General features: G+C 42.4%; 1 protein-coding gene across 1 annotated transcript in view; it reads right to left on the bottom strand.

Annotated features, from left to right (window-relative positions):
* LOC110086195 (bestrophin-1) overlaps positions 1 to 17,161 on the bottom strand; it is a 46,221-nt gene extending 29,060 nt beyond the window's left edge. The window contains exon 1 of the mRNA XM_072985549.2: positions 280 to 17,161. The gene's annotated coding sequence lies outside the window, so the exon portion shown is untranslated. The remainder of the gene's footprint in view (positions 1 to 279) is intronic.
* Between the last annotated feature and the right edge of the window lie 162 nt (positions 17,162 to 17,323).

Genomic DNA, 17,323 nt, shown 5'->3' with positions numbered 1-17,323 from the left:
ATATTGTTCAACAGCTGGACCAGCTTGTCAATCTACAGTAAATCACTCAGAAATCTTCCTATAAATCCAGATATACCTCCAGGCCAGCAGGGACCAAGGATTACCATTATTTGTTTGTTTTTTCTTGCAAGGGTAGTTGAACATCCCAACAGGGAGCAACCCCTCCCGAGTGAGTCAAGTCGCCCAGCTACAAAACAAGAGGGAATACAAGTTGTCCAGACAATAAAAATGAAAGCTAGCCCGTCAGGTAAAGGGAATGTGGGTTGCGGAGTTACTTACAGAAGCCGGCTTTGGCGCTGGACCTGGGACTGGAGACGTTTGGCCACGCATGTGTCCTGACGAGGTCCTTTGTCGGCACACTCCACAGCACTCCACCTCTCCCCACCTCTGTGGCTCGTGGGCGATTGAACCTGACAGTGACACGGTGCTCTAAGAAGCCTGAACCCCACTTGGGCGCTGCTACAACCGGTCACTTGATGCCTTAATCCCATCCCCATTACAAAAGGAACTCTGTGATGGGGCTTTTTCCCCCTGTGTTCTCTGTTAATCTTGCAAGTAAGCTTTCCTCTGTGTGTTTAGAGAGAGCCGGCGGGGGCGGGGAGGGTAAATGCGGGTGGCCCCCCCCTCAACTGCCGCCCGGCGCTCCTGCTTGCTTACTCCTGGCACAGAAGAAAGGCATTTCTTCTGCTAATTCTTTCCTGTTTGGATCTTTTCTGAAATGTCACAGTCTTTTCAGAAACCCCAGGGATTAAACAGGACCGGAATTTTCCAACACATTTATAAGGGTCTGCCACATCGGGCCAAGCACACAACCCCCACAAGCCTCAATCGATGCCCCTGAGGGGGTGTGTGGCTTCCTATGAGCTGGGATGCTGTGAGTCTCCCAATATCTGTCCTTGCACCTCATTCACACATAGGGGCTAATGTTCTGACACCTTGTTGTATCACTTGATAATCCGGCACTTGGTGATTTGCAGTAGACCCCGTGAACTGAATCACACAATGGCAAGGTCTTGGGGCATTGTCGAGACCAGCCTTTTGCTCCATATAAGATCTGCAATGCAGGATGCACGTACAGCATCCCTGGCCAATGGCCATCCATCCGCCACTTAAACTGCTGCTCAAAGAAGAGTGTTCCACATGTCCCTACTGCTGGGCAGATGATACCATCAGACGTTTTCTTGTTATGTGGTAAATGGCCAGTTGCAGCAGATCCTAAATTCAATCCCTGGCATTTCCAGGTAGAATTGGCAAAACACCTGCCTGAAATCTCAGAGAGCCATTGTTACCAGCCTTGATGTTGACCACGCAAGGTCCAACTCAGTCAAAGATAGATTCAGTGTATTCACGAAGGCTTTCACAGCCGGGATCTAATGGTTGTTGTGGGTTTTTTGTGCTCTTTGGCCGTGTTCTGAAGGTTGTTCTTCCTAACGTTTCGCCAGTCTCTGTGGCTGGCGTCTTCAGAGGACAGCACTCTGTGCTCTAGTCAGATGCCGGCCACAGAGACTGGCAAAACGTTAGGAACAACCTTCAGAACACGGCCAAAGAGCACGAAAAACCCACAATAACCAAAAGACAGATTCCTTGGTTTCTCCATAGCTTCACCAAAATCGCCTTGCTTTCCAGGTCCAGCCAGAGGCTAAGGTCCTGCGCTTTGAAGTAAAAGGAACAAGGCTGCACCATTGTTAGTGTGACCAAACTTTATATATTCAAAGGCAACCACTGTGTCTCCCTTTAGCCTTCCCTTCCTCTGGCTAAGCATACCCAGCCCTGTTTTGAGAAGGAGCGCGTCTGCAGGCGTTACAGAAGCACTCTTGTGGTACCTGCTCTGTGGTGTCTGTGTCACACAAAGACTTCCTGGGCTTTGAGGCATGAGCTGACCAGGGATAGATCAATCAGCCCAACTGGCTCTTGGAGTTTTATTAATGGCAGTTTTGTGGACAAAATCAAATGGCAAAGCTTTTCACTGTGGGAGCAGAAACATGGTCCTCCCTGCAAAGGACCGTCCTGAAAGCTACTGTTCAAGGTGAAGCGGCTTGGATCGGCTTGACAAGTTGCCAACCTTACGTCCATTTGAAGTTGCAGGAGTTTCACGATGAACATGAATCTAAGGGGCTGCGTAGACCTTGTTTCCAGACAAGACTTGCATTGTGTGATTGTCATGGTTTACTTTTCTCTGAGGTCTGCATGACACTGACACCTATTTGAAATAAGACCTTGTGCTCCAGCGATGGGAAATGTTATGCCCTACCCCCTCTTTTTGACTATGTTTCATAGAATACCTGTGAGGTCTTTTGGGGAATTGTAATCCAAAAAGTAGTGTTTCATGCATCTGGTTTTCTTTTCAATTTTTCTTAGTGCAGAAAATCTGGCTTCTATTACTCCCCTTTTAAAATTAAAGCCCAGGTTTAATATATTTCGAAGAAGTGGCAGTTCTACGGTGCTATTGGCTGTTCTCTGGAGGTGTTGCTGTACTTTCATATGTTTCTTGGGTTGTTCTAGCACCATGTCCTCCCTGCTTGTTGTCTCAGACCTGAGTGTGCCATGCTGAATGTTGTTTCAGTTTCAGCCGTAGCCAGGTTGCTTTTAGTTTAGGGTAGCAATGGGTGTCAAGAGGCTTTCCAACAGGATACCTCTGACCTGCAGGCTACTTGGGCAAGGATGTAAAATCAAGGAACCACTTGAGAACAGCCACCATAATGCCAACTCTATTGCCAGGGAGACTGGCTTGCAGGCAGACCAGACTTCTGTGGCTGGAGAACAAGCATGGTGCATGTAGCATTCCAGGTGTGTTTGCACTATAGTCTATACTGACAGGTTTAATTTTTATTGCTATTAAAATGATGGCCAATATGGACTTTGTCTTTTTTAAACCACAGCTATACAATGGGGCAGCAGTTTCCTCAAGCGAACTATCACAGATCTCTTGTTTGGACAGTCACATTTATGTTGGTATATTTATCTCTCCTCTTCCTTTCATCATGGAGCACAGGGCACAGAGGGGTTCCTAAACACTCTCCCATCTTGGCTTTTAACAAATCTAGACTGACTCAGCTTTCTGATTGTGCTGTTTTATTTTTTAGAAAACACAGCATAGCCTTTTCACCCCTTGTTACAGCTGTTCAGTGGCTGTAAGACTATTTGTGTCCCATTTGTAAATGCCCACCTTGATACTGTATTTAGAACCAATCACAACAGCCCCCCCTCATTCACTCCTTAGGTCTTTGCCAAAATTTCATTAAGCAAAGCAAAGCAAAACAAAACCAAGTATGAAAGTACAATAGATAACAGGGCAAACGCAGACACACGTGCTTTGTCAGCAGAATTTATTCAGGCCACAGAAAAATTAATTAATTAAGGTGGTGTGTATGGCTCAGCTCCTCCATGCTGTATCCCCACAATAGTCCTGAGAGGTAGATCAGGCTGAGAAACTGTGTGACTGGCCCATGGGTACCCAGCTCTGTTTCATGGCTGAGGATCTGAACCCAAGACTCCTGAGTTATATAGTTCATCTATCTAACCATTATACTTCATTGGGTCTACTCTATCAGTCAATCAAATCAAATCAAATCAATCAGTCAATCAGTCTAGTTGACTGATAGAGAAATTTGAGTTTCATTTTGTATCAAGCAGTTAAGTAATCAATTAGACAATATAGAAGGAAGGATAGTTGGTCCATTCAATATTCTTTGGTTAAGGATAAGGAATGTGTGACCCTCCAGATTTTGTTGGATTGTAGCTCCCATGATGCCTCCCCCACTGGCTATGCTGGCTAGAGCTGATGGGAATTGCAGCCCAACAGCTCCTCAATGGCCACACACTGAATGTTGTCCCAGGGTGACAGGTCTTGTCAATGGTGAGATTAAAAAATGCACCAAGCCCTTAGGCTCAGGGCACACCAAGTTCTGACCCACCGTGTACCCAAATAAAAGGCATGCTTATTGAGGTCAAGTCATCCTGTAGCTTTCTAGGAGTTATTTTGCTGGTCCATCCCATTCCTTAGTCCAGGGAATTATCTGTGGATTTCTGGATCTCTCTCTCTTTTAAGCCCTACAAATGGTAGGAGGGGTGAACAAAGGGGAGAGGAGGAACTATAACTTGGGGAACAGCACCCCAATTTTGTGACCTAGTCACTCAAAGCCCATACAGCAATTGTCCTTCCACAGTCATTCACATACTCAATCCTAATAGTGCGATGCTTAGTTCGGTAAACTAAGCCAAGTAAGAGGACAAAGAAAAAAAAAATTCCAGAATGCAAAAGCACTCTCTGAACAATGGTACAAGTTCCTTTCTTCATCCATCAGTTCTGAGAAATGGCTGGCAAAGTGGATAGTTAAGGGGATAAATATATACCACACAATGACCTCAGTCTGAGCCCTTACTAGCACTTGAGCACTTGCAGTGTCCATAGGGACATATTGGGCTTTATTCAGCTGTCACTTGCCTTCTCTTTTGGTGCCAGCAATTGAGTCTACTGTGTCGCTTTCCTTTCTCTGTTTCCTCAGTTCAAATCACCGACCATCTATTCCGCCTATCTGGGCCAACGGCCTAGAGTGGACCGTTGGCCCAGATAGGCGGGATAAAAATCAAATAAAAAAATAAAAAATAAATATTCAAGCCTATCAATGTTGAGTGGGATATGAAGGGTCTGTTGTGATGCTGTTCTGCTCTGGGGGTGAACAATGCTCTTTGCTCTACCCAGAACTGAACCACTGCCCTGTTTTGGTCTGCTTTTGCACATTTGTCTGGAGACTGTGCACTTACCTACTCTCTGTCTATTGTTCTATCAACCCACACAGAGAGGGACACTTATTAAGTACATAATGTTGATAGATAATACATGAGGTACTGCTTATATATAGCCTACAGCTATATATTCTATTGCCATGTTGTCATCACCTTCCTCCCCATCAGTTGTTGGACTGTTATTCAATGCAAATTGCAGCTAGAAACACCCAAGCAGGCTATGTCTTATGCACCTGGCTCAGCTCCATCGGCTGGCATAACGTGGAATTTCTTCAGTTTATTCACTTCAGTGTGTTGCAAACTGAACACACACAACAGCTTTACACAGATTGCTGTGTGTAAGAATATTTGGCTGTTGGCTGACAGCCTGTAGTGGGCGAGTGCTAAGCTTATGGATATTAAATAAAGCATATATTCCAGAAACTTGTAAATAAGTGAAAAATAGAAAACCGACATGTATTGCTTAAGAAATTCTGTTTAGGAATAGTGGAGGAGAAAGAGCCCTAACCTTGATTATGGAAACTTCTAAAAATGGTTTCTACACATGCAGGGGTGCTTACCTTTTGTGGAAAAGAACTGTGAATTTGCCTTCCTTGCAGCAGGTGAACTCAAAGAGTGAAGAAGGGAGAAACGTTAAGAGTATCAGTTTACAAAGAAATCGAGAAAAGGGAAGAGGGGAAAATACACCTGGGCTAGCTGCCTTTTATCCACTACTTTACTGGCCTAGATTACTTGGTACATATGTTGGCACTCCATTCCTACCATATACATGTATACAAGGAAAGGTTGTACTGGTGATTCCGCACTAAATGTTTCATGTTTCTTCTTAGGAAATAACTCTATCCATAAAAACATCAAATGATCAGAAGGCCCCACCCCAGTGTGGCACCAGCCTGTGAGGCTGGATATGACTTTTTTCTGTAGCAGCACCCCAATGGTGGCCCTCCTTCCAAAGGGGAGTCAAATTATCACCATTCTTCCCGAGCTTCTGACAGGCAAATACAGTAGTTAAAATTATTTGGAGTAGGCAGGTTAGGCCTTCTGCTTTTAATTCCCCCCCCCTTTAAAAATAATATTTTGTTCTATTCACTTCCAAACAGTCATAGTGTTGTACATGACTTTACAGGCTTTGATAGGTAGGCAGGCAATTTATAAATAAACATGAATGAATGAATGAATGAATGAATGGTGAGCATCAAATTAATTCTGACTTATGGTGACCCTAAGTCAGACTGGTTCTACTCCCAATGGGGAACTGAACTCCTAACCTCTGGCTTTGCAACCAGATGCCTTAACCGCTGAGAGATCCAGCCAGCTCTTTGGAATTAAATCTACGCTTAATTCCAGATGAAGATTCTTTGGAGGCTGGATTTGACCTTGGATGTATAGTTCCTTGTCTCAAGGCTGGGTTGAAAAGCACAAACAATAAATGGAACAAACTTCTGCAAGAACATTTGCTTCATCAGAGTAAATCTCTGGGATATAGCAGGTGATAACCCACCCTGTGATCTCCCGAAAAAAACCCCTGCTCTTTGTCTGCCAAAGTTCTCCTAGCATTACTTCCTGTAACAACATGTGGACAACAAGGACTTAAGATCTAGGCTTCCCCTTCCTTCCCTTTCTCCCATCTTCTTCTTTTTTCACATCTGCCTGGTGAAGACAGTGTTATCTCAAAAGCCTGCCCCATTGGTGTGCTTTCGATATCCTTTTGGCTGCCCTCATAACGGTGTCAACCTAACATTGAGGTCAATAGAATGTACTTTAGTCAATGTTGCAGGCAACAGATTTCCCACGAGGGGGCATTAAAGCACAGTCAAAGATAGTTGTAAAAAAATGAGGATTTCCAGATTTGCATTTGCACTCACCACCATTAGGTGTGGCTAGATAGACAAACCAGATATTGATTGTTATGTAGCAGATGGTGTTCAAAACTGGATGATAGTTATCAGTTTTTAAAAACAGATTAGACAGATTCATAGAGGATAGCGTTGTCTGTGACTACTAGCCATAATGGCTAATTACTCCCTCCAGAAGAGACAGTGTAGTATATTAATTGCTGGGAAGCATTTATGTCCTGTTTTTTGAGCTCTTTTTATGTTCCTGTGTGGCGTCTGTTGTTTCTAGTAACTAGTCCGCACTTCAGCTTGAGGCGCCAAGGTATAATTACCTTGAGAGGACTGCTCTTAGCCCAAAAGACCACCCACATCAATAAATCAAACAAAAATATATTCAGAAGTTGCTGGAAGAGGACTTCCGGTCTGAGGAAGAGGATGGTGATGATGATGATAAAGAGGGGTGCAATTTGTTTAACATAATTGACTCTCTGGGTGTTTTTCAAGAGTAGCCATTTTTTGGAGGGATTCACCAAGGTTTTTGGAGAGGATGGGGAGGAAGGCCCATGGGCAGCATCTATTCTATGCTGGTTCTGGCACACCTGAGGAGTTGACACAGATCCAGTGGCCTCCCCTTCTTCACAACTGCCCCTTTCGTAGGTTGGAAGCAGTCATGGCGGGGAGGGGGGGGGGCGGCTGACTAGCCCTCATTGCCTGTAGAGACTACAAGCTTTAAGAACCCCTGGAGGGAACTTAAGTGGCCTCTATTTGTGTGGATTCATCTGGAAGCAGCTGGGGGGAAAGGCTGTAATGGAAAGGTTTGTTTTTACTGGTCTTGGATAATTGCATCAGGCAATTTGGGGAATGCTCAAAGAAGGGTTAAGCAACAAGTGCTGCTGGAGGTTTTCAGAATCTTCACACATATTTGCCTTGTTCCTCTCTCTCTCTCTCTTAAACAAAACGGTCCTTTTTTTTTCCAGAGTGTGGCATTTCCTTGAAGGATTTAAAGTTCAGAGACATAGGGAGACCTTTGCATTAAGATTATATAAGATGATTGCTAACCACAGCCATTCAGGGAGGTTGTCATAAGAAAATTCCTTTTCTTAACCATCTGTGTTCAAGTGGCGCCAATGAAACTTAATCAGACTCTTACATACTGCTTATGTTTTCATTTTTGCCATTTTTATGATGGCCTTAGGTCCAGTTCGCCTCCCTCTTTTTATAAGTGCCCTGCTGGGTAGATCATCGGTGCCTGACAGCGCATTTCTTCATGATAATGAGTTCTTTATCACAAGAATGGCAATGACTTCATATTCTACAATTAAGAGATCAAATACTATCCAGGAGGTATTAGATCATTTTATTCTATACCAAAAAAAAAAAGTTATTGCTGTATGTACTGTATTATATGGACAGCTGGATATATTTCATCCATCTCAATCTCTGTTTTTCTTGTGCATTTATATCTGTGATTTGTTTAATCTTAATTATTTTGACTTCAGTTGTAAAGCCCATGTGTCAGATGGGCCAACTAAAGGGATGTATCCAGGGTGGCAAAGGCAAGAATCAAATTGGAGGTGTCCAGATTTATAACTTAGCTGCTACACCATACCCTGTCTCATCCTAGTACAGAGAAAAGATGTGAGTTTATCTTACCTTTGTGTGACAACGCTGCACATTCCAGTACTTCTCTTATCTAAACACCATTTAAAACCCCAGGAGTCCTGGCTTCCTCTCCAATCAGCCATTCTGTTTGCACATCCAGAAAGAGACCATTAGAAGTGATTTCTCCTGTGCAAAAGCTAAGCTGAGAAAACAGGATTTGAAACAACTTCTATAGCAGAATCTTATGCATGTCTTCTCAGATATCAGTCCACAATGTTCAGTGGACCTTATTCTTAGATATGAAAGCAGAGGCCTGTGGGCCTGGTGTTTTAGATCAGATTAACATGAATGAACAGGTTATGCCAAGGGTGGTGGAGGAGGAGAAAAAGTAGAAAATGATTATGAGGAGACGGAGAAATATATATGTAGGGCCTGCTATGCATCTAAGCCACCTAGAGTGGTCCAGTAGTCCAGATAGGCGGGGTATAAATCAAATAAATCAAATAAATAAATAAATAAATAAATAAATAAATAAATAAATAAATAAAGAAAGAAAGAAAGAAAGAAAGAAAGAAAGAAAGAAAGAAAGAAAGAAAGAAAGAAAGAAAGAAAGAAAGAAAGAAAGAAAAAGAAAGAATTTATCATGTCCTAGCCAGATGCCCTAAGCTAGCATCAATGACGATATGGGCCAAAATCTAGATGGAATAGAGTTTAAAACTGGCAATATTATAAAACCGCTATCAAGTGAAGAAAATTATAAATTCCTTGTAATACTAGAAGCAGGTAATGTCCTTCAAACAAGTATTAAAAAACTGACAGAAAAAAGCATATCGTATCAAAAGACTGTGGAAAAAATCTTAAAATCAAAATTAGATGGTGGAAATACAATCAAAGTCATAAACACTTGGGCAGTTCCAGTAATTAGATACCCAGCTGGAATAATAGAACAAACCCCAAATTAATTAGAAGAACTGGCCTGAAAAACACAGAAACTAATTAACATGCATCACACAGTTCATCCGAAAAGTGATGTGGACAAATGACATTTACCACGAAAAACTGGAGGCCATGGAATACTATCCAACAGATAGTAAACCCAGCAGATAGTAGAGGAGGGGAAAAAGAAGCCAAAATAATTATATTAGTAAAAGTAGAGAAAAAATTACTTGAGGTGGTGAAAATAGATAATATTTTGAAAACTACAGAAACAAAAGCTCAATGTAAGAAATGCAATTTGAAAATAAATTAAACAGTTGGAAAATAAACCACTACATGGACAACACCTGAGAAACACTGATGGAAAACATGATCATAATTCAACCTGGGCATGGCTAAAACTGAGGATCATTGAAAAGAAAACAAACGTTTGATTATTGCTGCACAAGAACAAGCACTCCAAACCAACGTGATGACAGCTAAGATCCAAGGAATTAGTGCTAATAGCAAATGTTGACTTTGCCAAGAAAAAGATGAAACTGTGTCACACCTCATCTGTGAATGTCCACAGGTTGCACAAACAGATTACAAAGTCAGACATGATATAGTTGCAAAATTAGTGCACTGGTCATTATGCAGTAAATATGTAACTTGCCAGCCTTCAAAAACCAATGGGAACATCAGGTAGAGAAGGTGTCAGAAAATGATGACGTCAAGTTCTTGTGGGATTTCTGGATCCAAACTAGTAGACACCCTGAACATAACACATCAGACATAGTATTACAGTATTAATAGAATGAAGAAATGTCTGGCTCATTGACATTGCAATTCCAGGGGATGCCAGAGTTGAAGATAAAGAATTGGAAAAACTAACAAAGTACAGAGACCTGGCAACTGAACGTCTTGCTTGTTGATGAAACACACTTCAGTGGTCCCCATAGTCATCAGGGCTTTGGGAACAATATCAACAAATTCCACACAGTATTATAAGCAGTTGCAGATCTCAGAAACAACACCATCAGAGCTACCAAAAAAAAAAAAAAAAAAAGAGGGGGGAAGCAATATTATATACATACTGTATACAGTACAACATACATGCTGTGCCAATATTTAACAGATATGTTTTTGGTTAAACCTTGTATCTTTTATATAATACCAGTCAATGTTTTATATAAAAGGAAGCCCGAAAAACCCAGAACAACCAATGTTTTTATAATTTTGATAGACTGTGTTTGGCATTTTTGAATGACAATAATAATTTATTATATGCTTTCAAGTATATTCTGACTTTTAGCGGCCCTTCTCAGGATGCTCAAGGCATAGAGTACTCAGAAGGGGGCTTACCATCACCTTCTTCTAGGGTTGCCTGCGGACTGTGCCGCTTACCCAAGGCTACAGAGGCTCGCTCTTCTCCTGGGAGGCCCAGTGGAGAAATGAAGCTCCCAATTCCAGGTGTTCAAGATCACTGAGCTATCCACCTTGCTCTCTATAAAGTGCCCCACCACTTTTATTCCTTGGCTCCTGTGTCTTTAACAGCAAGCAGCTCAGAGTAATCCAAAGAACTAAGCTTTTTGGAAAGAGTTGCAGGGTCAGCATAAATGTTGTCAACCCTTATCCAAGATCTTGTTTGTTGACGCTGACTCTTCAACAACTTAAGCCAACAGTTGGTGACTAGGGACAGGTTTGGTGTTGGTGTCCTTGTCAGCATAGCTTGTTGGGATGGATAGTGAAAATTATAGTCCAACAGTATCTAGAGTATCATATGCTCCTCAGCTCAGTGGAAGAGAGAAGCTAGGGTAAGAGTATTTTTCAGAGTGAAAAGGTGAAAAGATTGTGTTCATCTCACTTTCATCTTTGTTAAACATTTTGCAAGTTTTTATAAGGCTTATCCAGTTGAAGCATTTGTTCCTCCCTCCTTTGTGTCAATTACTACCAAGTGAACATAGATCTCACTAAGGTTTCTGCTCACCCTCATTCCTAAAACCTCTCCCCCTTCCTCTCCTCTCTTGTCAATAACAGTACCTTTTTAAGGGAAGGATCAAAATCATTTCAAAAAGCTTGGGGGAACTCCTTTTAAATGTTTATCTATAATGGTTTTTGCTGTGTTATGTGTACTTTAGTAGATTAGCACAAACACTGAAAGATTTCAACCTGAGCTTTTAAAAGGGAGGCTCACTCCTAATCTCTTTTGGGAATCAGCTTCTCCATCAATTCTTTGGAGACTCTTGAGAGAATCTTTGAAACTTTAAAAGAGGGCATAACTGTGCTGCATTTAGGTTTGGTCTTTGTTAGTGGATTAGCACTAATATAGAAAGGTCTTGCTTTCTGAACTCCATCCCAACAAAGCAAAACTTCAACCACCACCACCTGGGTTTGGTTTAGAAAACGCTGGAAGTTAGGAGTTTTGCCACTCTTCATTACCGTTGGTACTGATTTGAGGCTTTCATTCTCTGGACTGCAAGAAAAATACCTATATCATCAGTACACAACTGAGTAGGCAGAGGGGAGAAATGTTCTGGATGAGCCCATAGTCCTCGTCCACAACCTGTTTCTGACCATAGATGATGGTAGGACAATTTGTATGTGAGTGCATTTCTTATTAAATACGTTCCATTTATTAGTCACATTTATATCTTGTTTTTCCTCTAATGAAGTTTAAGAGTATCTGGGGTAGGCAGACTGCATAGTGGAATGTTAACACAATTCACACACAATGTGCAGCATTACAATATACTCTGTCTGTGTACGTTTTAAAAATTAATACATGTAGTATTCCCAGAGGGGCAAATGTACTGCCTTGCCACCATTGGCTATCCATGGCAAAAGGTGACAATAGCAGAACTACATGTTTCAGATAATCCTCAGCAAATTTTTTACTGCACGTTATCTGAAAACAAAACTGCCTGTTCTACCTGTCCTGCTTTAACGTGATTTCTTGCATTAAAGAAGGAGAAGAAATCATCTCCAGGAGGCTTCCCACTACCATTGGCAGTGACAGGATGGGTAAAAAAGGAATTGCCAGAGTTGTCCCTCCTCTGAAAAACCTGCCAGTGCCAAAATGGCTGGGAAGGCTTCTGGCACTGGCTGGCCTGTGGGAGAAGCCCTGATGAGGTTTTTAAAAAAATGTGCAGTGGTGCCATTTTAAAACTGCACCAGGCCTTGCATCATGTGTAGTGACCAAAGTCACTGCGAATTCAGTTCGTATTGTCCCATGCCTGTAGCAATGGCCATTCAGTCAAATTATTTTGAAATCTGTCTATAAGCCATCCTCTGCTTGTAGGCCTGGCATCTCTCAACTCCCATTCCCAGCTGGCCAATTTCCTTTACCGTCTTTGCTTTCTTTGTACTGTAACTGGACTGGATCATGTCCAGCCCAGTTTTACCTCCCCTCCTCCCCTTCTCCCCAGTGCTAACACATCTCTTTTCTCTGCTGTAGCAGTTAGTCTGTAGTGAAGGTTAATGACTGAATGCTGACTGAGGCAAAGTACTGTCTTCCTTCTCTTGTGACCCTCTTTTTGAAGACGAGATTTTACATTCAAGGGATCCCATGGGGGAATTCTCCATGAAAACATTCTGTCTGGTTGTGCAAACATTCCACACAGCTGGATGACAGGAACATGTGGGCGGGAGGAGTTTGTGCTTCCAAGACCCTTATTTTTCTTCTCTCTTCCTTTCTCTCTCGCTCTCCCTCTTTTGGCAGTCATACCACCTCTGAGTTTGGAGTTTAAAACATTATAATAAAACTTTGGGGCCACAATTTACATTTCAAGATTAAATTTAGGGGCCCTGAAAGTCCAAGGCCCAAGGTTCCAAATTTCATTATCAAGATCTTAAAACTTCCAGTAAGTTTCAAACTGGGAGGGCAGTAAGGCAATGAGGAAAAATGCAGCCAGTTCTGTAGGCCAAGTTCTGCTTGGCTTAAGATCAGCAGCTGGTGTCAGGCAGTATGTCCTGGCACCGACAATTGCTCTCGGAGCTGCTTGGACTAAAAAGAAGGATTTCTTATTGTCTTCTTTATATAATAATTCTCCTGTGCTTCTAGGACAACTAAGCGATACTGGCTTACCCTTTGTCCCAAGTGAGGGTGGGAGCTGGAAGCCTCACCCTGTGCAAGAGAAATGAGAGTAAGCAGCTCATTTTTATAAACATAGGCTGTAGACATGCAATTTCAAAGAGCTCAGATCTGGAAAATAAGAAGAAATGACTTAAAAGGTGCCAAGACTCTGTTTTCCATCAGACAGTTCAGCGTCTTGCCTGAGTACGTGCATGAGAGTGAGAGTAAGGGGGGGGAGGCAGAACTCCTCACTGGGGAGCAATTTCTGAATGTAAAATTCTCTGTTCCTTCACAATATGGGGGGGGGGAACAGACTTGTCAAAGGTGTTTTCAATTCCACTGTCATTTTAGGACCACCACCACCACCACCACCACCACCACCACCAACAACAACAACAACAACAACAACAACAACAACAACAACAACAAGAAGCTGTCAAGTCAACTCTGATTTATGGTGACCCTTTCCAGGATTTTCTGAGAATACTCAGAAGTGGTTCACCCTTCCCTTCTTCTGGGGTTGCTCTGGGACTCTGCAGCGTGCCCAAGGCTGCACAGGCTGGCTCTTCACTCTGGAAAGCATGGTGGGGAATTGAACTCCCAACCAATGCATCCATCACCAGATATATATTTAAAATATATTTATATTGTATTTTTTTTACTTTTTTACCACCAGGTATCTAAACCACTGAGCGATCCACCCAGCTAAAAACAAGACCAATTTGGCACATGCTGTATATAGGTTTTCTGTTCGTTCCTGAATTAGATGTTTACATGTTTTTAGATATGTTTTTGCTTGTATTTGTCTTTATTAGTTAATACATTTTAAAAAATACCAAGTAGGAGAAAACAAAGTAAGATGGCATGGGTGGGTAAGCTCCTCCCCACCGACTCTCCCTGAAAAATGATCTCTGTCACCTTGCATTTCTAGATATCACTAGACATTAAGTGGAGTGTCCATTCCCCACTATTGATCTATTTCTTTTCTCTGATTAATTCATTTTCCCTCCCAGAACAGGATTTTCTCAGCGATATGTGATGCAGGCATATTTAGCTTGTGTTTACCTTTCAGTGACCAATCATAAAACAAAGCACACTAAATACAAGACAGATAGCTGAGGAAAACCATGTCCTGTGCCAAACACAGATCTTTCATCACTTGAGGTATTATTCCAGCTGAGAAAGGAAGCATGCCTGGACATTCTGTCTAGCTTAACTGCAACCTTAATGCAACAGCCACAAGCTTCAGAACATTGTTCACTTACGAGTGACAAAGCATTTATCACACACATAGCACTTCACAGAATACAAAAGGGAACACCTCTGTTTATGGAATTTGCGAATTCAAACTGTGCAGAAGGACGGTAATAAAAGAAGGGGGAAAGGATGGCAGGGCTAAAGAGGAAGGAATTTTTGTTTGTCTCCAACACACGTGTACTCAGACTGGATGATTTCTTGGCCTAAGTTATAGAAGCAAGCATCGCGTCATATTTTTGGGAATGCCACAACACAGTAATACCCTTTCTTGCAAATCTTCTTCCCGTAAGTTGCAAACAAGTACATTAGAAGGAAAAACCATGAGCTGTGGTTCTTCACACACTTAGCCTTCGGTGTGCACACAGCTGGGAGCAGGGCTTGTCTAACCAGCATTAGGCAAAGTTAGGCCACCATTTCGGGTATCCAGTGTCAGGAGATGAGCATGTTGAGGGAACTGGAGTAGCATCTGCCTCCTTGGCCATGCTGCCTGGGCCCTTGAGCAAGTCGTTTTCTGTCTGAGGATAGACTTGTTTGTGCCACAAGCCTTGCCTTGTCCTCGGAACTATTCAGTGGCTTCAGTGGCGACTGCAGATGGTTGCCTCGTCACCACTGAATGAGACGCAGCTCCAGTTTCATTCAGCCTCTGCAGGTGGGATGGACTATCCTGTCCTTCATATTGGGTAACCAGAAACAGCTGTGGCTCACCCTGCCTGACGATACAGAAAATATTTCCTTCACAGTAAGCATTAACAGAAAGTTCTAGCACTTGGTGCATCATCCTACTATTGCTGAGTTATGAATGGCTTCACCATGTTATTATAGTCATTAATTCCTCTCACTTTACAAGTAAGTTTCAAAGCTCTGTTTTTGTTCCCACTTTCCAGAAGACTTTTTCCCACATTTGCAATTTGGCTATTATAGGTGAGATTCTGGGGGGGATCAGATAGCGAGAAAGTATTGTGACTGATTCCACTGGAAAAGGTCAACTTGCCAGGAATGACTTCCTCTAAAGTGACCCGTCCATTCATCTCTCCATCTGTCTGTGAATTGGTCCATTCAGGTCCCCACAAAAGATTAGCCTTACCACTGAGCTCAAAAGGTCCACCTGGAGCACAGACTAGGGTCGGTCTGGATCACTATTGACTGCACATTGTGCAATCACTAGGAAACAGCTCACATCAGACTAGACCACAAGTGTGAGCTATTTCCCTGCCTCTGTCTTGATATATATGGTTCATTGTACATATAGATCAGTAATGTACAGAGCATACAGTATTGTCTTTTGAGGTGAGCCAAACACGAATTCTCCCCTACAGATTCCTCATCAGACTTCCACATTCACTCGGATGTACTTGCTTCTGATTTTCCCATGTGCTTAGCATCCTACATGATGCATTTTAAGAGCTTGCTTGTAGTTTCCAGCACTTTTGTGACAGCTGAACTGCCTATGCATCTATAGTTGTGGGGTTTTATTTTGTTGCACTTCACTAATTGCTAGTTATCTATGTTCCCAAGCTCCAGTATTCTTTGCTGTGATAGTTAAAGCAAAGGAGTTTAATTATTACACAGCTAATAAATTGCAGGAGTGCCCTCCTGAGTTGATTATTCATTTCCCCTCCTTTTGGCCAGTCTCTGGAGAGAGCAAAAATTGAGTCACGTGTCTCAATTCACTGAAGGATATTTGTAGGGAAACAAGCTTATGTGCATGTAAATGGTGTAGATTTGAGGGTATGTCAACATCTGCACTGTGCTGCTCACCTGAGCCCCCTTGAACCCTGATGTATCTTTCAGAGTATATCCCCATACAACATTACTAGTTAATAATCCTTGGTGTGGTTGTGTGCTCTAAGTCCCAGCTAAAACAGAAAGCATGATGTGGTATGAACAGGGAAGAAAATTATGGAGCATCAGTGGTGTACTGATAAATCTGGAGGTGCCATCATGATAGTCACCATAGTCAGCATCCTCCATGACGGTCCAAAAAACAGAGGTAGCAGTATTGGTCTATATATCAACAAGTGAGGAGTAGGTCTTTTCTCCAGTTAATGGCTCATAATTGCCAGTTCAGGATCAAATCAGTCTCTAATAGTTGTTGTGGGTTTTTCGGGCTCTTTGGCCGTGTTCTGAACGTTGTTCTTCCTGACGTTTCGCTAGTCTCTGTGGCTGGCGTCTTCAGAGGACTGGAGTAGGAACTCGGTCCATGCTCTGTCCAACAGGCCGTGAAAGCCTTTGAGAATACACTCTCAAATACTTTGCCTTACAAGGAGAGTTTGCCACAATAGACAATGTACAGTAATTATCTGCATCCATTTCAAGTGGGCTTTCAGGAGAGATATGGGACTAAGACTGATTTAGTTGCCTTGTTTGATGACCTACACTAGGGACTGGATAGGAGGAATAGAGGAGCACAATCTACTCCTAGACCTTTCAGCACTTTTAATACCATTGACCTGGTTAGGTTGAGTACTGAGGACACTATATTATAGTGATTCCAATGCTTCCTGTCAGGATATAGTCAAAAAGAGGCATTGGGGAAGCACTGTTCACTACGGCCTTTGGCATTCTTTAGGGCTTCATCTTATATTACAGTACTGTATTTAACATTTATATGAAGCTGCTGAGAGACATCATTCACAGCTTTGGAGGGAGGTGCCACCAAGACATGTATGATACCTAGCTCTACTGCTCCTTGTCATCCAAAGAGCAAGGAAGCAGTCAGGGCCCCTAAAACATGGCCTTAGCTCCATGATGGGCTAGGTGAGGGTGAACAAGCTGAAATTAAACCAAGACAATCTGCTGGTCAGTAGAAAGTCAGATTCAGGAATCGGAAATGAACCTGTTGTAGAAGAGGTTGTGCTCCTCTTGAGCCCCAGCAGTCCTGGTTTGTTTGGTG

The sequence above is a fragment of the Pogona vitticeps genome, chromosome 1 (genome assembly GCF_051106095.1).
Source record: "Pogona vitticeps strain Pit_001003342236 chromosome 1, PviZW2.1, whole genome shotgun sequence".
NCBI classification, from domain to species: Eukaryota; Metazoa; Chordata; class Lepidosauria; order Squamata; family Agamidae; genus Pogona; species Pogona vitticeps.
Note: the sequence above shows the minus strand (reverse complement) of the source record. Positions and strands in the feature narration are given on the sequence as shown.